The sequence below is a fragment of the Urocampus carinirostris genome, unplaced genomic scaffold (genome assembly GCF_059441175.1).
Source record: "Urocampus carinirostris isolate Australia breed hairy pipefish unplaced genomic scaffold, RoL_Ucar_1.0 HiC_scaffold_64, whole genome shotgun sequence".
In the NCBI taxonomy this organism is placed as follows: domain Eukaryota; kingdom Metazoa; phylum Chordata; class Actinopteri; order Syngnathiformes; family Syngnathidae; genus Urocampus; species Urocampus carinirostris.
Genome location: NW_028283171.1, coordinates 17,340 through 37,204, shown reverse-complemented (window position 1 = coordinate 37,204; position 19,865 = coordinate 17,340). Strand labels below are relative to the sequence as shown.

General features: G+C 45.9%; 3 non-coding genes across 3 annotated transcripts; all 3 read right to left on the bottom strand.

Annotated features, from left to right (window-relative positions):
* Nucleotides 1-338: 338 nt before the first annotated feature.
* Nucleotides 339-410, bottom strand: trnae-cuc (transfer RNA glutamic acid (anticodon CUC)). Its single transcript has one exon. It is a non-coding gene; the product is annotated as a tRNA-Glu (tRNA).
* Nucleotides 411-7,743: 7,333 nt separating this feature from the next.
* Nucleotides 7,744-7,815, bottom strand: trnae-cuc (transfer RNA glutamic acid (anticodon CUC)). The gene has a single exon. It is a non-coding gene; the product is annotated as a tRNA-Glu (tRNA).
* A 10,074-nt stretch (nucleotides 7,816-17,889) lies between these two features.
* On the bottom strand, nucleotides 17,890-17,961 carry trnae-cuc (transfer RNA glutamic acid (anticodon CUC)). The gene has a single exon. It is a non-coding gene; the product is annotated as a tRNA-Glu (tRNA).
* Nucleotides 17,962-19,865: the final 1,904 nt, after the last annotated feature.

The following is a 19,865-nucleotide window of genomic DNA, read 5'->3' as shown; positions in this document are numbered from 1 at the left end:
CTGTCTGTCTGTCTGTCTGTCTGTCTGTCTGTCTGTCTGTCTGTCTGTCTGTCTGTCTGTCTGTCTGTCTGTCTGTCTGTCTGTCTGTCTGTCTGTCTGTCTGTCTGTCTGTCTGTCTGTCTGTCTGTCTGTCTGTCTGTCTGTCTGTCTGTCTGTCTGTCTGTCTGTCTGTCTGTCTGTCTGTCTGTCTGTCTGTCTGTCTGTCTGTCTGTCTGTCTGTCTGTCTGTCTGTCTGTCTGTCTGTCTGTCTGTCTGTCTGTCTGTCTGTCTGTCTGTCTGTCTGTCTGTCTGTCTGTCTGTCTGTCTGTCTGTCTGTCTGTCTGTCTGTCTGTCATAGTTTCCCTGACCGGGAATCGAACCCGGGCCACAGCAGTGAGAGTGCTGGATCCTAGCCACTAGACCACCAAGGACTTTACTAGAAAAAAGTTGACTGTCGTCAAATCCATTCTATAAAAGGAACCTCTTTCAATGCTTTCTCCGATAAATTTCCGTCTATTATAATAGACCTGACCTGGAATCGAACCCAGGCCACAGCAGTGAAATTGCTGGATCCTAGCCACTAGACCACCAAGGACTTTACTAGAAAAAAAGTTGACTGTCGGAAAACCCATTCTAGAAAAAGGAACCTCTTTCAATGTTCATTCCAATTCCTCAAGAGGAATTTTCTATCTGCGTGTAACAGTTTCCCTGACCTGGAATCGAACCCGGGCCACAGCAGTGAAAGTGCTGGATCCTAGCCACTAGACCACCAAGGACTTTACTAGAAAAAAAGTTGACTGTCGTCAAATCCATTCTATAAAAGGAACCTCTTTCAATGCTTTCTCCAATAAGAATTTTCTGTCTTTCCGTCTATAATAATAGACCTGACCTGGAATCGAACCCAGGCCACAGCAGTGAAAGTGCTGGATCCTAGCCACTAGACCACCAAGGACTTTACTAGAAAAAAAGTTGACTGTCGTCAAATCCATTCTATAAAAGGAACCTCTTTCAATGCTTTCTCCAATAAGAATTTTCTGTCTTTCCGTCTATAATAATAGACCTGACCTGGAATCGAACCCAGGCCACAGCAGTGAAAGTGCTGGATCCTAGCCACTAGACCACCAAGGACTTTACTAGAAAAAAAGTTGACTGTCGGAAAACCCATTCTAGAAAAAGGAACCTCTTTCAATGCTTTCTCCAATAAGAATTTTCTGTCTTTCCGTCTATTATAATAGACCTGACCGGGAATCGAACCCGGGCCACAGCAGTGAGAGTGCTGGATCCTAGCCACTAGTCCATCAGGGAATGAACAGGAAAAAAGTTGACTGTCGGAAAACCCATTCTAGAAAAAGGAACATCTTTCAATTTTCTTTCCAATTCCTCAAGAGGAATTTTCTATCTGCGTGTAACAGTTTCCCTGACCTGGAATCGAACCCGGGCCACAGCAGTGAAAGTGCTGGATCCTAGCCACTAGACCACCAAGGACTTTACTAGAAAAAAAGTTGACTGTCGTCAAATCCATTCTATAAAAAGAACCTCTTTCAATGCTTTCTCCAAAAAGAATTGTCTGTCTGTCTGTCTGTCTGTCTGTCTGTCTGTCTGTCTGTCTGTCTGTCTGTCTGTCTGTCTGTCTGTCTGTCTGTCTGTCTGTCTGTCTGTCTGTCTGTCTGTCTGTCTGTCTGTCTGTCTGTCTGTCTGTCTGTCTGTCTGTCTGTCTGTCTGTCTGTCTGTCTGTCTGTCTGTCTGTCTGTCTGTCTGTCTGTCTGTCTGTCTGTCTGTCTGTCTGTCTGTCTGTCTGTCTGTCTGTCTGTCTGTCTGTCTGTCTGTCTGTCTGTCTGTCTGTCTGTCTGTCTGTCTGTCTGTCTGTCTGTCTGTCTGTCTGTCTGTCTGTCTGTCTGTCTGTCTGTCTGTCTGTCTGTCTGTCTGTCTGTCTGTCTGTCTGTCTGTCTGTCTGTCTGTCTGTCTGTCTGTCTGTCTGTCTGTCTGTCTGTCTGTCTGTCTGTCTGTCTGTCTGTCTGTCTGTCTGTCTGTCTGTCTGTCTGTCTGTCTGTCTGTCTGTCTGTCTGTCTGTCTGTCTGTCTGTCTGTCTGTCTGTCTGTCTGTCTGTCTGTCTGTCTGTCTGTCTGTCTGTCTGTCTGTCTGTCTGTCTGTCTGTCTGTCTGTCTGTCTGTCTGTCTGTCTGTCTGTCTGTCTGTCTGTCTGTCTGTCTGTCTGTCTGTCTGTCTGTCTGTCTGTCTGTCTGTCTGTCTGTCTGTCTGTCTGTCTGTCTGTCTGTCTGTCTGTCTGTCTGTCTGTCTGTCTGTCTGTCTGTCTGTCTGTCTGTCTGTCTGTCTGTCTGTCTGTCTGTCTGTCTGTCTGTCTGTCTGTCTGTCTGTCTGTCTGTCTGTCTGTCTGTCTGTCTGTCTGTCTGTCTGTCTGTCTGTCTGTCTGTCTGTCTGTCTGTCTGTCTGTCTGTCTGTCTGTCTGTCTGTCTGTCTGTCTGTCTGTCTGTCTGTCTGTCTGTCTGTCTGTCTGTCTGTCTGTCTGTCTGTCTGTCTGTCTGTCTGTCTGTCTGTCTGTCTGTCTGTCTGTCTGTCTGTCTGTCTGTCTGTCTGTCTGTCTGTCTGTCTGTCTGTCTGTCTGTCTGTCTGTCTGTCTGTCTGTCTGTCTGTCTGTCTGTCTGTCTGTCTGTCTGTCTGTCTGTCTGTCTGTCATAGTTTCCCTGACCGGGAATCAAACCCGGGCCACAGCAGTGAGAGTGCTGGATCCTAGCCACTAGACCACCAAGGACTTTACTAGAAAAAAGTTGACTGTCGTCAAATCCATTCTATAAAAGGAACCTCTTTCAATGCTTTCTCCGATAAAAAATTTCTGTCTTTCCGTCTATTATAATAGACCTGACCGGGAATCGAACCCGGGCCACAGCAGTGAGAGTGCTGGATCCTAGCCACTAGACCATCAGGGACTGTACAGGAAAAAAGTTGACTGTCGGAAAACCCATTCTAGAAAAAGGAACCTCTTTCAATGTTCATTCCAATTCCTCAAGAGGAATTTTCTATCTGCGTGTAACAGTTTCCCTGACCTGGAATCGAACCCGGGCCACAGCAGTGAAAGTGCTGAATCCTAGCCACTAGACCACCAAGGACTTTACTAGAAAAAAAGTTGACTGTCGTCAAATCCATTCTATAAAAGGAACCTCTTTCAATGCTTTCTCCAATAAGAATTTTCTGTCTTTCCGTCTATAATAATAGACCTGACCTGGAATCGAACCCAGGCCACAGCAGTGAAAGTGCTGGATCCTAGCCACTAGACCACCAAGGACTTTACTAGAAAAAAAGTTGACTGTCGGAAAACCCATTCTAGAAAAAGGAACCTCTTTCAATGCTTTCTCCAATAAGAATTTTCTGTCTTTCCGTCTATTATAATAGACCTGACCGGGAATCGAACCCGGGCCACAGCAGTGAGAGTGCTGGATCCTAGCCACTAGTCCATCAGGGAATGAACAGGAAAAAAGTTGACTGTCGGAAAACCCATTCTAGAAAAAGGAACATCTTTCAATTTTCTTTCCAATTCCTCAAGAGGAATTTTCTATCTGCGTGTAACAGTTTCCCTGACCTGGAATCGAACCCGGGCCACAGCATTGAAAGTGCTGGATCTTAGCCACTAGACCACCAAGGACTTTACTAGAAAAAAAGTTGACTGTCGTCAAATCCATTCTATAAAAGGAACCTCTTTCAATGCTTTCTCCAATAAGAATTTTCTGTCTTTCCGTCTATAATAATAGACCTGACCTGGAATCGAACCCAGGCCACAGCAGTGAAAGTGCTGAATCCTAGCCACTAGACCACCAAGGACTTTACTAGAAAAAAAGTTGACTGTCGGAAAACCCATTCTAGAAAAAGGAACCTCTTTCAATGCTTTCTCCAATAAGAATTTTCTGTCTTTCCGTCTATTATAATAGACCTGACCGGGAATCGAACCCGGGCCACAGCAGTGAGAGTGCTGGATCCTAGCCACTAGTCCATCAGGGAATGAACAGGAAAAAAGTTGACTGTCGGAAAACCCATTCTAGAAAAAGGAACATCTTTCAATTTTCTTTCCAATTCCTCAAGAGGAATTTTCTATCTGCGTGTAACAGTTTCCCTGACCTGGAATCGAACCCGGGCCACAGCAGTGAAAGTGCTGGATCTTAGCCACTAGACCACCAAGGACTTTACTAGAAAAAAAGTTGACTGTCGTCAAATCCATTCTATAAAAAGAACCTCTTTCAATGCTTTCTCCAATAAGAATTGTCTGTCTGTCTGTCTGTCTGTCTGTCTGTCTGTCTGTCTGTCTGTCTGTCTGTCTGTCTGTCTGTCTGTCTGTCTGTCTGTCTGTCTGTCTGTCTGTCTGTCTGTCTGTCTGTCTGTCTGTCTGTCTGTCTGTCTGTCTGTCTGTCTGTCTGTCTGTCTGTCTGTCTGTCTGTCTGTCTGTCTGTCTGTCTGTCTGTCTGTCTGTCTGTCTGTCTGTCTGTCTGTCTGTCTGTCTGTCTGTCTGTCTGTCTGTCTGTCTGTCTGTCTGTCTGTCTGTCTGTCTGTCTGTCTGTCTGTCTGTCTGTCTGTCTGTCTGTCTGTCTGTCTGTCTGTCTGTCTGTCTGTCTGTCTGTCTGTCTGTCTGTCTGTCTGTCTGTCTGTCTGTCTGTCTGTCTGTCTGTCTGTCTGTCTGTCTGTCTGTCTGTCTGTCTGTCTGTCTGTCTGTCTGTCTGTCTGTCTGTCTGTCTGTCTGTCTGTCTGTCTGTCTGTCTGTCTGTCTGTCTGTCTGTCTGTCTGTCTGTCTGTCTGTCTGTCTGTCTGTCTGTCTGTCTGTCTGTCTGTCTGTCTGTCTGTCTGTCTGTCTGTCTGTCTGTCTGTCTGTCTGTCTGTCTGTCTGTCTGTCTGTCTGTCTGTCTGTCTGTCTGTCTGTCTGTCTGTCTGTCTGTCTGTCTGTCTGTCTGTCTGTCTGTCTGTCTGTCTGTCTGTCTGTCTGTCTGTCTGTCTGTCTGTCTGTCTGTCTGTCTGTCTGTCATAGTTTCCCTGACCGGGAATCAAACCCGGGCCACAGCAGTGAGAGTGCTGGATCCTAGCCACTAGACCACCAAGGACTTTACTAGAAAAAAGTTGACTGTCGTCAAATCCATTCTATAAAAGGAACCTCTTTCAATGCTTTCTCCGATAAAAAATTTCTGTCTTTCCGTCTATTATAATAGACCTGACCGGGAATCGAACCCGGGCCACAGCAGTGAGAGTGCTGGATCCTAGCCACTAGACCATCAGGGACTGTACAGGAAAAAAGTTGACTGTCGGAAAACCCATTCTAGAAAAAGGAACCTCTTTCAATGTTCATTCCAATTCCTCAAGAGGAATTTTCTATCTGCGTGTAACAGTTTCCCTGACCTGGAATCGAACCCAGGCCACAGCAGTGAAAGTGCTGAATCCTAGCCACTAGACCACCAAGGACTTTACTAGAAAAAAAGTTGACTGTCGTCAAATCCATTCTATAAAAGGAACCTCTTTCAATGCTTTCTCCAATAAGAATTTTCTGTCTTTCCGTCTATAATAATAGACCTGACCTGGAATCGAACCCAGGCCACAGCAGTGAAAGTGCTGGATCCTAGCCACTAGACCACCAAGGACTTTACTAGAAAAAAAGTTGACTGTCGGAAAACCCATTCTAGAAAAAGGAACCTCTTTCAATGCTTTCTCCAATAAGAATTTTCTGTCTTTCCGTCTATTATAATAGACCTGACCGGGAATCGAACCCGGGCCACAGCAGTGAGAGTGCTGGATCCTAGCCACTAGTCCATCAGGGAATGAACAGGAAAAAAGTTGACTGTCGGAAAACCCATTCTAGAAAAAGGAACATCTTTCAATTTTCTTTCCAATTCCTCAAGAGGAATTTTCTATCTGCGTGTAACAGTTTCCCTGACCTGGAATCGAACCCGGGCCACAGCATTGAAAGTGCTGGATCTTAGCCACTAGACCACCAAGGACTTTACTAGAAAAAAAGTTGACTGTCGTCAAATCCATTCTATAAAAGGAACCTCTTTCAATGCTTTCTCCAATAAGAATTTTCTGTCTTTCCGTCTATAATAATAGACCTGACCTGGAATCGAACCCAGGCCACAGCAGTGAAAGTGCTGAATCCTAGCCACTAGACCACCAAGGACTTTACTAGAAAAAAAGTTGAAAAAAAAGTTGACTGTCGGAAAACCCATTCTAGAAAAAGGAACCTCTTTCAATGCTTTCTCCAATAAGAATTTTCTGTCTTTCCGTCTATTATAATAGACCTGACCGGGAATCGAACCCGGGCCACAGCAGTGAGAGTGCTGGATCCTAGCCACTAGTCCATCAGGGAATGAACAGGAAAAAAGTTGACTGTCGGAAAACCCATTCTAGAAAAAGGAACATCTTTCAATTTTCTTTCCAATTCCTCAAGAGGAATTTTCTATCTGCGTGTAACAGTTTCCCTGACCTGGAATCGAACCCGGGCCACAGCAGTGAAAGTGCTGGATCTTAGCCACTAGACCACCAAGGACTTTACTAGAAAAAAAGTTGACTGTCGTCAAATCCATTCTATAAAAAGAACCTCTTTCAATGCTTTCTCCAATAAGAATTTTCTGTCTTTCCGTCTATAATAATAGACCTGACCTGGAATCGAACCCAGGCCACAGCAGTGAAAGTGCTGAATCCTAGCCACTAGACCACCAAGGACTTTACTAGAAAAAAAGTTGACTGTCGGAAAACCCATTCTAGAAAAAGGAACCTCTTTCAATGCTTTCTCCAATAAGAATTTTCTGTCTTTCCGTCTATTATAATAGACCTGACCGGGAATCGAACCCGGGCCACAGCAGTGAGAGTGCTGGATCCTAGCCACTAGTCCATCAGGGAATGAACAGGAAAAAAGTTGACTGTCGGAAAACCCATTCTAGAAAAAGGAACATCTTTCAATTTTCTTTCCAATTCCTCAAGAGGAATTTTCTATCTGCGTGTAACAGTTTCCCTGACCTGGAATCGAACCCGGGCCACAGCAGTGAAAGTGCTGGATCTTAGCCACTAGACCACCAAGGACTTTACTAGAAAAAAAGTTGACTGTCGTCAAATCCATTCTATAAAAAGAACCTCTTTCAATGCTTTCTCCAATAAGAATTGTCTGTCTGTCTGTCTGTCTGTCTGTCTGTCTGTCTGTCTGTCTGTCTGTCTGTCTGTCTGTCTGTCTGTCTGTCTGTCTGTCTGTCTGTCTGTCTGTCTGTCTGTCTGTCTGTCTGTCTGTCTGTCTGTCTGTCTGTCTGTCTGTCTGTCTGTCTGTCTGTCTGTCTGTCTGTCTGTCTGTCTGTCTGTCTGTCTGTCTGTCTGTCTGTCTGTCTGTCTGTCTGTCTGTCTGTCTGTCTGTCTGTCTGTCTGTCTGTCTGTCTGTCTGTCTGTCTGTCTGTCTGTCTGTCTGTCTGTCTGTCTGTCTGTCTGTCTGTCTGTCTGTCTGTCCGTCCGTCCGTCTGTCTGTCTGTCTGTCTGTCTGTCTGTCTGTCCGTCCGTCCGTCCGTCCGTCTGTCTGTCCGTCCGTCCGTCCGTCCGTCCGTCCGTCCGTCCGTCCGTCCGTCCGTCCGTCCGTCCGTCCGTCCGTCCGTCCGTCCGTCCGTCCGTCCGTCCGTCCGTCCGTCCGTCCGTCCGTCCGTCCGTCCGTCCGTCCGTCCGTCCGTCCGTCCGTCCGTCCGTCCGTCCGTCCGTCTGTCTGTCTGTCTGTCTGTCTGTCTGTCTGTCTGTCTGTCATAGTTTCCCTGACCGGGAATCGAACCCGGGCCACAGCAGTGAGAGTGCTGGATCCTAGCCACTAGACCACCAAGGACTTTACTAGAAAAAAGTTGACTGTCGTCAAATCCATTCTATAAAAGGAACCTCTTTCAATGCTTTCTCCGATAAAAAAATTTCTGTCTTTCCGTCTATTATAATAGACCTGACCTGGAATCGAACCCAGGCCACAGCAGTGAAAGTGCTGGATCCTAGCCACTAGACCACCAAGGACTTTACTAGAAAAAAAGTTGACTGTCGGAAAACCCATTCTAGAAAAAGGAACCTCTTTCAATGTTCATTCCAATTCCTCAAGAGGAATTTTCTATCTGCGTGTAACAGTTTCCCTGACCTGGAATCGAACCCGGGCCACAGCAGTGAAAGTGCTGGATCCTAGCCACTAGACCACCAAGGACTTTACTAGAAAAAAAGTTGACTGTCGTCAAATCCATTCTATAAAAGGAACCTCTTTCAATGCTTTCTCCAATAAGAATTTTCTGTCTTTCCGTCTATAATAATAGACCTGACCTGGAATCGAACCCAGGCCTCAGCAGTGAAAGTGCTGGATCCTAGCCACTAGACCACCAAGGACTTTACTAGAAAAAAAGTTGACTGTCGTCAAATCCATTCTATAAAAGGAACCTCTTTCAATGCTTTCTCCAATAAGAATTTTCTGTCTTTCCGTCTATAATAATAGACCTGACCTGGAATCGAACCCAGGCCACAGCAGTGAAAGTGCTGGATCCTAGCCACTAGACCACCAAGGACTTTACTAGAAAAAAAGTTGACTGTCGGAAAACCCATTCTAGAAAAAGGAACCTCTTTCAATGCTTTCTCCAATAAGAATTTTCTGTCTTTCCGTCTATTATAATAGACCTGACCGGGAATCGAACCCGGGCCACAGCAGTGAGAGTGCTGGATCCTAGCCACTAGTCCATCAGGGAATGAACAGGAAAAAAGTTGACTGTCGGAAAACCCATTCTAGAAAAAGGAACATCTTTCAATTTTCTTTCCAATTCCTCAAGAGGAATTTTCTATCTGCGTGTAACAGTTTCCCTGACCTGGAATCGAACCCGGGCCACAGCAGTGAAAGTGCTGGATCCTAGCCACTAGACCACCAAGGACTTTACTAGAAAAAAAGTTGACTGTCGTCAAATCCATTCTATAAAAAGAACCTCTTTCAATGCTTTCTCCAAAAAGAATTGTCTGTCTGTCTGTCTGTCTGTCTGTCTGTCTGTCTGTCTGTCTGTCTGTCTGTCTGTCTGTCTGTCTGTCTGTCTGTCTGTCTGTCTGTCTGTCTGTCTGTCTGTCTGTCTGTCTGTCTGTCTGTCTGTCTGTCTGTCTGTCTGTCTGTCTGTCTGTCTGTCTGTCTGTCTGTCTGTCTGTCTGTCTGTCTGTCTGTCTGTCTGTCTGTCTGTCTGTCTGTCTGTCTGTCTGTCTGTCTGTCTGTCTGTCTGTCTGTCTGTCTGTCTGTCTGTCTGTCTGTCTGTCTGTCTGTCTGTCTGTCTGTCTGTCTGTCTGTCTGTCTGTCTGTCTGTCTGTCTGTCTGTCTGTCTGTCTGTCTGTCTGTCTGTCTGTCTGTCTGTCTGTCTGTCTGTCTGTCTGTCTGTCTGTCTGTCTGTCTGTCTGTCTGTCTGTCTGTCTGTCTGTCTGTCTGTCTGTCTGTCTGTCTGTCTGTCTGTCTGTCTGTCTGTCTGTCTGTCTGTCTGTCTGTCTGTCTGTCTGTCTGTCTGTCTGTCTGTCTGTCTGTCTGTCTGTCTGTCTGTCTGTCTGTCTGTCTGTCTGTCTGTCTGTCTGTCTGTCTGTCTGTCTGTCTGTCTGTCTGTCTGTCTGTCTGTCTGTCTGTCTGTCTGTCTGTCTGTCTGTCTGTCTGTCTGTCTGTCTGTCTGTCTGTCTGTCTGTCTGTCTGTCTGTCTGTCTGTCTGTCTGTCTGTCTGTCTGTCTGTCTGTCTGTCTGTCTGTCTGTCTGTCTGTCTGTCTGTCTGTCTGTCTGTCTGTCTGTCTGTCTGTCTGTCTGTCTGTCTGTCTGTCTGTCTGTCTGTCTGTCTGTCTGTCTGTCTGTCTGTCTGTCTGTCTGTCTGTCTGTCTGTCTGTCTGTCTGTCTGTCTGTCTGTCTGTCTGTCTGTCTGTCTGTCTGTCTGTCTGTCTGTCTGTCTGTCATAGTTTCCCTGACCGGGAATCAAACCCGGGCCACAGCAGTGAGAGTGCTGGATCCTAGCCACTAGACCACCAAGGACTTTACTAGAAAAAAGTTGACTGTCGTCAAATCCATTCTATAAAAGGAACCTCTTTCAATGCTTTCTCCGATAAAAAATTTCTGTCTTTCCGTCTATTATAATAGACCTGACCGGGAATCGAACCCGGGCCACAGCAGTGAGAGTGCTGGATCCTAGCCACTAGACCATCAGGGACTGTACAGGAAAAAAGTTGACTGTCGGAAAACCCATTCTAGAAAAAGGAACCTCTTTCAATGTTCATTCCAATTCCTCAAGAGGAATTTTCTATCTGCGTGTAACAGTTTCCCTGACCTGGAATCGAACCCGGGCCACAGCAGTGAAAGTGCTGAATCCTAGCCACTAGACCACCAAGGACTTTACTAGAAAAAAAGTTGACTGTCGTCAAATCCATTCTATAAAAGGAACCTCTTTCAATGCTTTCTCCAATAAGAATTTTCTGTCTTTCCGTCTATAATAATAGACCTGACCTGGAATCGAACCCAGGCCACAGCAGTGAAAGTGCTGGATCCTAGCCACTAGACCACCAAGGACTTTACTAGAAAAAAAGTTGACTGTCGGAAAACCCATTCTAGAAAAAGGAACCTCTTTCAATGCTTTCTCCAATAAGAATTTTCTGTCTTTCCGTCTATTATAATAGACCTGACCGGGAATCGAACCCGGGCCACAGCAGTGAGAGTGCTGGATCCTAGCCACTAGTCCATCAGGGAATGAACAGGAAAAAAGTTGACTGTCGGAAAACCCATTCTAGAAAAAGGAACATCTTTCAATTTTCTTTCCAATTCCTCAAGCGGAATTTTCTATCTGCGTGTAACAGTTTCCCTGACCTGGAATCGAACCCGGGCCACAGCATTGAAAGTGCTGGATCTTAGCCACTAGACCACCAAGGACTTTACTAGAAAAAAAGTTGACTGTCGTCAAATCCATTCTATAAAAGGAACCTCTTTCAATGCTTTCTCCAATAAGAATTTTCTGTCTTTCCGTCTATAATAATAGACCTGACCTGGAATCGAACCCAGGCCACAGCAGTGAAAGTGCTGAATCCTAGCCACTAGACCACCAAGGACTTTACTAGAAAAAAAGTTGACTGTCGGAAAACCCATTCTAGAAAAAGGAACCTCTTTCAATGCTTTCTCCAATAAGAATTTTCTGTCTTTCCGTCTATTATAATAGACCTGACCGGGAATCGAACCCGGGCCACAGCAGTGAGAGTGCTGGATCCTAGCCACTAGTCCATCAGGGAATGAACAGGAAAAAAGTTGACTGTCGGAAAACCCATTCTAGAAAAAGGAACATCTTTCAATTTTCTTTCCAATTCCTCAAGAGGAATTTTCTATCTGCGTGTAACAGTTTCCCTGACCTGGAATCGAACCCGGGCCACAGCAGTGAAAGTGCTGGATCTTAGCCACTAGACCACCAAGGACTTTACTAGAAAAAAAGTTGACTGTCGTCAAATCCATTCTATAAAAAGAACCTCTTTCAATGCTTTCTCCAATAAGAATTGTCTGTCTGTCTGTCTGTCTGTCTGTCTGTCTGTCTGTCTGTCTGTCTGTCTGTCTGTCTGTCTGTCTGTCTGTCTGTCTGTCTGTCTGTCTGTCTGTCTGTCTGTCTGTCTGTCTGTCTGTCTGTCTGTCTGTCTGTCTGTCTGTCTGTCTGTCTGTCTGTCTGTCTGTCTGTCTGTCTGTCTGTCTGTCTGTCTGTCTGTCTGTCTGTCTGTCTGTCTGTCTGTCTGTCTGTCTGTCTGTCTGTCTGTCTGTCTGTCTGTCTGTCTGTCTGTCTGTCTGTCTGTCTGTCTGTCTGTCTGTCTGTCTGTCTGTCTGTCTGTCTGTCTGTCTGTCTGTCTGTCTGTCTGTCTGTCTGTCTGTCTGTCTGTCTGTCTGTCTGTCTGTCTGTCTGTCTGTCTGTCTGTCTGTCTGTCTGTCTGTCTGTCTGTCTGTCTGTCTGTCTGTCTGTCTGTCTGTCTGTCTGTCTGTCTGTCTGTCTGTCTGTCTGTCTGTCTGTCTGTCTGTCTGTCTGTCTGTCTGTCTGTCTGTCTGTCTGTCTGTCTGTCTGTCTGTCTGTCTGTCTGTCTGTCTGTCTGTCTGTCTGTCTGTCTGTCTGTCTGTCTGTCTGTCTGTCTGTCTGTCTGTCTGTCTGTCTGTCTGTCTGTCTGTCTGTCTGTCTGTCTGTCTGTCTGTCTGTCTGTCTGTCTGTCTGTCTGTCTGTCTGTCTGTCTGTCTGTCTGTCTGTCTGTCTGTCTGTCTGTCTGTCTGTCTGTCTGTCTGTCTGTCTGTCTGTCTGTCTGTCTGTCTGTCTGTCTGTCTGTCTGTCTGTCTGTCATAGTTTCCCTGACCGGGAATCAAACCCGGGCCACAGCAGTGAGAGTGCTGGATCCTAGCCACTAGACCACCAAGGACTTTACTAGAAAAAAGTTGACTGTCGTCAAATCCATTCTATAAAAGGAACCTCTTTCAATGCTTTCTCCGATAAAAAATTTCTGTCTTTCCGTCTATTATAATAGACCTGACCGGGAATCGAACCCGGGCCACAGCAGTGAGAGTGCTGGATCCTAGCCACTAGACCATCAGGGACTGTACAGGAAAAAAGTTGACTGTCGGAAAACCCATTCTAGAAAAAGGAACCTCTTTCAATGTTCATTCCAATTCCTCAAGAGGAATTTTCTATCTGCGTGTAACAGTTTCCCTGACCTGGAATCGAACCCAGGCCACAGCAGTGAAAGTGCTGAATCCTAGCCACTAGACCACCAAGGACTTTACTAGAAAAAAAGTTGACTGTCGTCAAATCCATTCTATAAAAGGAACCTCTTTCAATGCTTTCTCCAATAAGAATTTTCTGTCTTTCCGTCTATAATAATAGACCTGACCTGGAATCGAACCCAGGCCACAGCAGTGAAAGTGCTGGATCCTAGCCACTAGACCACCAAGGACTTTACTAGAAAAAAAGTTGACTGTCGGAAAACCCATTCTAGAAAAAGGAACCTCTTTCAATGCTTTCTCCAATAAGAATTTTCTGTCTTTCCGTCTATTATAATAGACCTGACCGGGAATCGAACCCGGGCCACAGCAGTGAGAGTGCTGGATCCTAGCCACTAGTCCATCAGGGAATGAACAGGAAAAAAGTTGACTGTCGGAAAACCCATTCTAGAAAAAGGAACATCTTTCAATTTTCTTTCCAATTCCTCAAGAGGAATTTTCTATCTGCGTGTAACAGTTTCCCTGACCTGGAATCGAACCCGGGCCACAGCAGTGAAAGTGCTGGATCTTAGCCACTAGACCACCAAGGACTTTACTAGAAAAAAAGTTGACTGTCGTCAAATCCATTCTATAAAAGGAACCTCTTTCAATGCTTTCTCCAATAAGAATTTTCTGTCTTTCCGTCTATAATAATAGACCTGACCTGGAATCGAACCCAGGCCACAGCAGTGAAAGTGCTGAATCCTAGCCACTAGACCACCAAGGACTTTACTAGAAAAAAAGTTGACTGTCGGAAAACCCATTCTAGAAAAAGGAACCTCTTTCAATGCTTTCTCCAATAAGAATTTTCTGTCTTTCCGTCTATTATAATAGACCTGACCGGGAATCGAACCCGGGCCACAGCAGTGAGAGTGCTGGATCCTAGCCACTAGTCCATCAGGGAATGAACAGGAAAAAAGTTGACTGTCGGAAAACCCATTCTAGAAAAAGGAACATCTTTCAATTTTCTTTCCAATTCCTCAAGAGGAATTTTCTATCTGCGTGTAACAGTTTCCCTGACCTGGAATCGAACCCGGGCCACAGCAGTGAAAGTGCTGGATCTTAGCCACTAGACCACCAAGGACTTTACTAGAAAAAAAGTTGACTGTCGTCAAATCCATTCTATAAAAAGAACCTCTTTCAATGCTTTCTCCAATAAGAATTGTCTGTCTGTCTGTCTGTCTGTCTGTCTGTCTGTCTGTCTGTCTGTCTGTCTGTCTGTCTGTCTGTCTGTCTGTCTGTCATAGTTTCCCTGACCGGGAATCAAACCCGGGCCACAGCAGTGAAAGTGCTGGATCCTAGCCACTAGACCACCAAGGACTTTACTAGAAAAAAAGTTGACTGTCGGAAAACCCATTCTAGAAAAAGGAACCTCTTTCAATGCTTTCTCCAATAAGAATTTTCTGTCTTTCCGTCTATTATAATAGACCTGACCGGGAATCGAACCCGGGCCACAGCAGTGAGAGTGCTGGATCCTAGCCACTAGACCATCAGGGACTGTACAGGAAAAAAGTTGACTGTCGGAAAACCCATTCTAGAAAAAGGAACCTCTTTCAATGTTCATTCCAATTCCTCAAGAGGAATTTTCTATCTGCGTGTAACAGTTTCCCTGACCTGGAATCGAACCCGGGCCACAGCAGTGAAAGTGCTGAATCCTAGCCACTAGACCACCAAGGACTTTACTAGAAAAAAAGTTGACTGTCGTCAAATCCATTCTATAAAAGGAACCTCTTTCAATGCTTTCTCCAATAAGAATTTTCTGTCTTTCCGTCTATAATAATAGACCTGACCTGGAATCGAACCCAGGCCACAGCAGTGAAAGTGCTGGATCCTAGCCACTAGACCACCAAGGACTTTACTAGAAAAAAAGTTGACTGTCGGAAAACCCATTCTAGAAAAAGGAACCTCTTTCAATGCTTTCTCCAATAAGAATTTTCTGTCTTTCCGTCTATTATAATAGACCTGACCGGGAATCGAACCCGGGCCACAGCAGTGAGAGTGCTGGATCCTAGCCACTAGTCCATCAGGGAATGAACAGGAAAAAAGTTGACTGTCGGAAAACCCATTCTAGAAAAAGGAACATCTTTCAATTTTCTTTCCAATTCCTCAAGAGGAATTTTCTATCTGCGTGTAACAGTTTCCCTGACCTGGAATCGAACCCGGGCCACAGCATTGAAAGTGCTGGATCTTAGCCACTAGACCACCAAGGACTTTACTAGAAAAAAAGTTGACTGTCGTCAAATCCATTCTATAAAAGGAACCTCTTTCAATGCTTTCTCCAATAAGAATTGTCTGTCTGTCTGTCTGTCTGTCTGTCTGTCTGTCTGTCTGTCTGTCTGTCTGTCTGTCTGTCTGTCTGTCTGTCTGTCTGTCTGTCTGTCTGTCTGTCTGTCTGTCTGTCTGTCTGTCTGTCTGTCTGTCTGTCTGTCTGTCTGTCTGTCTGTCTGTCTGTCTGTCTGTCTGTCTGTCTGTCTGTCTGTCTGTCTGTCTGTCTGTCTGTCTGTCTGTCTGTCTGTCTGTCTGTCTGTCTGTCTGTCTGTCTGTCTGTCTGTCTGTCTGTCTGTCTGTCTGTCTGTCTGTCTGTCTGTCTGTCTGTCTGTCTGTCTGTCTGTCTGTCTGTCTGTCTGTCTGTCTGTCTGTCTGTCTGTCTGTCTGTCTGTCTGTCTGTCTGTCTGTCTGTCTGTCTGTCTGTCTGTCTGTCTGTCTGTCTGTCTGTCTGTCTGTCTGTCTGTCTGTCTGTCTGTCTGTCTGTCTGTCTGTCTGTCTGTCTGTCTGTCTGTCTGTCTGTCTGTCTGTCTGTCTGTCTGTCTGTCTGTCTGTCTGTCTGTCTGTCTGTCTGTCTGTCTGTCTGTCTGTCTGTCTGTCTGTCTGTCTGTCTGTCTGTCTGTCTGTCTGTCTGTCTGTCTGTCTGTCTGTCTGTCTGTCTGTCTGTCTGTCTGTCTGTCTGTCTGTCTGTCTGTCTGTCTGTCTGTCTGTCTGTCTGTCTGTCTGTCTGTCTGTCTGTCTGTCTGTCTGTCTGTCTGTCTGTCTGTCTGTCTGTCTGTCTGTCTGTCTGTCTGTCTGTCTGTCTGTCTGTCTGTCTGTCTGTCTGTCTGTCTGTCTGTCTGTCTGTCTGTCTGTCTGTCTGTCTGTCTGTCTGTCTGTCTGTCTGTCTGTCTGTCTGTCTGTCTGTCTGTCTGTCTGTCTGTCTGTCTGTCTGTCTGTCTGTCTGTCTGTCTGTCTGTCTGTCTGTCTGTCTGTCTGTCTGTCTGTCTGTCTGTCTGTCTGTCTGTCTGTCTGTCTGTCTGTCTGTCTGTCTGTCTGTCTGTCTGTCTGTCTGTCTGTCTGTCTGTCTGTCTGTCTGTCTGTCTGTCTGTCTGTCTGTCTGTCTGTCTGTCTGTCTGTCTGTCTGTCTGTCTGTCTGTCTGTCTGTCTGTCTGTCTGTCTGTCTGTCTGTCTGTCTGTCTGTCTGTCTGTCTGTCTGTCTGTCTGTCTGTCTGTCTGTCTGTCTGTCTGTCTGTCTGTCTGTCTGTCTGTCTGTCTGTCTGTCTGTCTGTCTGTCTGTCTGTCTGTCTGTCTGTCTGTCTGTCTGTCTGTCTGTCTGTCTGTCTGTCTGTCTGTCTGTCTGTCTGTCTGTCTGTCTGTCTGTCTGTCTGTCTGTCTGTCTGTCTGTCTGTCTGTCTGTCTGTCTGTCTGTCTGTCTGTCTGTCTGTCTGTCTGTCTGTCTGTCTGTCTGTCTGTCTGTCTGTCTGTCTGTCTGTCTGTCTGTCTGTCTGTCTGTCTGTCTGTCTGTCTGTCTGTCTGTCTGTCTGTCTGTCTGTCTGTCTGTCTGTCTGTCTGTCTGTCTGTCTGTCTGTCTGTCTGTCTGTCTGTCTGTCTGTCTGTCTGTCTGTCTGTCTGTCTGTCTGTCTGTCTGTCTGTCTGTCTGTCTGTCTGTCTGTCTGTCTGTCTGTCTGTCTGTCTGTCTGTCTGTCTGTCTGTCTGTCTGTCTGTCTGTCTGTCTGTCTGTCTGTCTGTCTGTCTGTCTGTCTGTCTGTCTGTCTGTCTGTCTGTCTGTCTGTCTGTCTGTCTGTCTGTCTGTCTGTCTGTCTGTCTGTCTGTCTGTCTGTCTGTCTGTCTGTCTGTCTGTCTGTCTGTCTGTCTGTCTGTCTGTCTGTCTGTCTGTCTGTCTGTCTGTCTGTCTGTCTGTCTGTCTGTCTGTCTGTCTGTCTGTCTGTCTGTCTGTCTGTCTGTCTGTCTGTCTGTCTGTCTGTCTGTCTGTCTGTCTGTCTGTCTGTCTGTCTGTCTGTCTGTCTGTCTGTCTGTCTGTCTGTCTGTCTGTCTGTCTGTCTGTCTGTCTGTCTGTCTGTCTGTCTGTCTGTCTGTCTGTCTGTCTGTCTGTCTGTCTGTCTGTCTGTCTGTCTGTCTGTCTGTCTGTCTGTCTGTCTGTCTGTCTGTCTGTCTGTCTGTCTGTCTGTCTGTCTGTCTGTCTGTCTGTCTGTCTGTCTGTCTGTCTGTCTGTCTGTCTGTCTGTCTGTCTGTCTGTCTGTCTGTCTGTCTGTCTGTCTGTCTGTCTGTCTGTCTGTCTGTCTGTCTGTCTGTCTGTCTGTCTGTCTGTCTGTCTGTCTGTCTGTCTGTCTGTCTGTCTGTCTGTCTGTCTGTCTGTCTGTCTGTCTGTCTGTCTGTCTGTCTGTCTGTCTGTCTGTCTGTCTGTCTGTCTGTCTGTCTGTCTGTCTGTCTGTCTGTCTGTCTGTCTGTCTGTCTGTCTGTCTGTCTGTCTGTCTGTCTGTCTGTCTGTCTGTCTGTCTGTCTGTCTGTCTGTCTGTCTGTCTGTCTGTCTGTCTGTCTGTCTGTCTGTCTGTCTGTCTGTCTGTCTGTCTGTCTGTCTGTCTGTCTGTCTGTCTGTCTGTCTGTCTGTCTGTCTGTCTGTCTGTCTGTCTGTCTGTCTGTCTGTCTGTCTGTCTGTCTGTCTGTCTGTCTGTCTGTCTGTCTGTCTGTCTGTCTGTCTGTCTGTCTGTCTGTCTGTCTGTCTGTCTGTCTGTCTGTCTGTCTGTCTGTCTGTCTGTCTGTCTGTCTGTCTGTCTGTCTGTCTGTCTGTCTGTCTGTCTGTCTGTCTGTCTGTCTGTCTGTCTGTCTGTCTGTCTGTCTGTCTGTCTGTCTGTCTGTCTGTCTGTCTGTCTGTCTGTCTGTCTGTCTGTCTGTCATAGTTTCCCTGACCGGGAATCGAACCCGGGCCACAGCAGTGAGAGTGCTGGATCCTAGCCACTAGACCACCAAGGACTTTACTAGAAAAAAGTTGACTGTCGTCAAATCCATTCTATAAAAGGAACCTCTTTCAATGCTTTCTCCGATAAAAAAATTTCTGTCTTTCCGTCTATTATAATAGACCTGACCTGGAATCGAACCCAGGCCACAGCAGTGAAAGTGCTGGATCCTAGCCACTAGACCACCAAGGACTTTACTAGAAAAAAAGTTGACTGTCGGAAAACCCATTCTAGAAAAAGGAACCTCTTTCAATGTTCATTCCAATTCCTCAAGAGGAATTTTCTATCTGCGTGTAACAGTTTCCCTGACCTGGAATCAAACCCGGGCCACAGCAGTGAAAGTGCTGGATCCTAGCCACTAGACCACCAAGGACTTTACTAGAAAAAAAGTTGACTGTCGTCAAATCCATTCTATAAAAGGAACCTCTTTCAATGCTTTCTCCAATAAGAATTTTCTGTCTTTCCGTCTATAATAATAGACCTGACCTGGAATCGAACCCAGGCCACAGCAGTGAAAGTGCTGGATCCTAGCCACTAGACCACCAAGGACTTTACTAGAAAAAAAGTTGACTGTCGTCAAATCCATTCTATAAAAGGAACCTCTTTCAATGCTTTCTCCAATAAGAATTTTCTGTCTTTCCGTCTATAATAATAGACCTGACCTGGAATCGAACCCAGGCCACAGCAGTGAAAGTGCTGGATCCTAGCCACTAGACCACCAAGGACTTTACTAGAAAAAAAGTTGACTGTCGGAAAACCCATTCTAGAAAAAGGAACCTCTTTCAATGCTTTCTCCAATAAGAATTTTCTGTCTTTCCGTCTATTATAATAGACCTGACCGGGAATCGAACCCGGGCCACAGCAGTGAGAGTGCTGGATCCTAGCCACTAGTCCATCAGGGAATGAACAGGAAAAAAGTTGACTGTCGGAAAACCCATTCTAGAAAAAGGAACATCTTTCAATTTTCTTTCCAATTCCTCAAGAGGAATTTTCTATCTGCGTGTAACAGTTTCCCTGACCTGGAATCGAACCCGGGCCACAGCAGTGAAAGTGCTGGATCCTAGCCACTAGACCACCAAGGACTTTACTAGAAAAAAAGTTGACTGTCGTCAAATCCATTCTATAAAAAGAACCTCTTTCAATGCTTTCTCCAAAAAGAATTGTCTGTCTGTCTGTCTGTCTGTCTGTCTGTCTGTCTGTCTGTCTGTCTGTCTGTCTGTCTGTCTGTCTGTCTGTCTGTCTGTCTGTCTGTCTGTCTGTCTGTCTGTCTGTCTGTCTGTCTGTCTGTCTGTCTGTCTGTCTGTCTGTCTGTCTGTCTGTCTGTCTGTCTGTCTGTCTGTCTGTCTGTCTGTCTGTCTGTCTGTCTGTCTGTCTGTCTGTCTGTCTGTCTGTCTGTCTGTCTGTCTGTCTGTCTGTCTGTCTGTCTGTCTGTCTGTCTGTCTGTCTGTCTGTCTGTCTGTCTGTCTGTCTGTCTGTCTGTCTGTCTGTCTGTCTGTCATAGTTTCCCTGACCGGGAATCAAACCCGGGCCACAGCAGTGAGAGTGCTGGATCCTAGCCACTAGACCACCAAGGACTTTACTAGAAAAAAGTTGACTGTCGTCAAATCCATTCTATAAAAGGAACCTCTTTCAATGCTTTCTCCGATAAAAAATTTCTGTCTTTCCGTCTATTATAATAGACCTGACCGGGAATCGAACCCGGGCCACAGCAGTGAGAGTGCTGGATCCTAGCCACTAGACCATCAGGGACTGTACAGGAAAAAAGTTGACTGTCGGAAAACCCATTCTAGAAAAAGGAACCTCTTTCAATGTTCATTCCAATTCCTCAAGAGGAATTTTCTATCTGCGTGTAACAGTTTCCCTGACCTGGAATCGAACCCGGGCCACAGCAGTGAAAGTGCTGAATCCTAGCCACTAGAC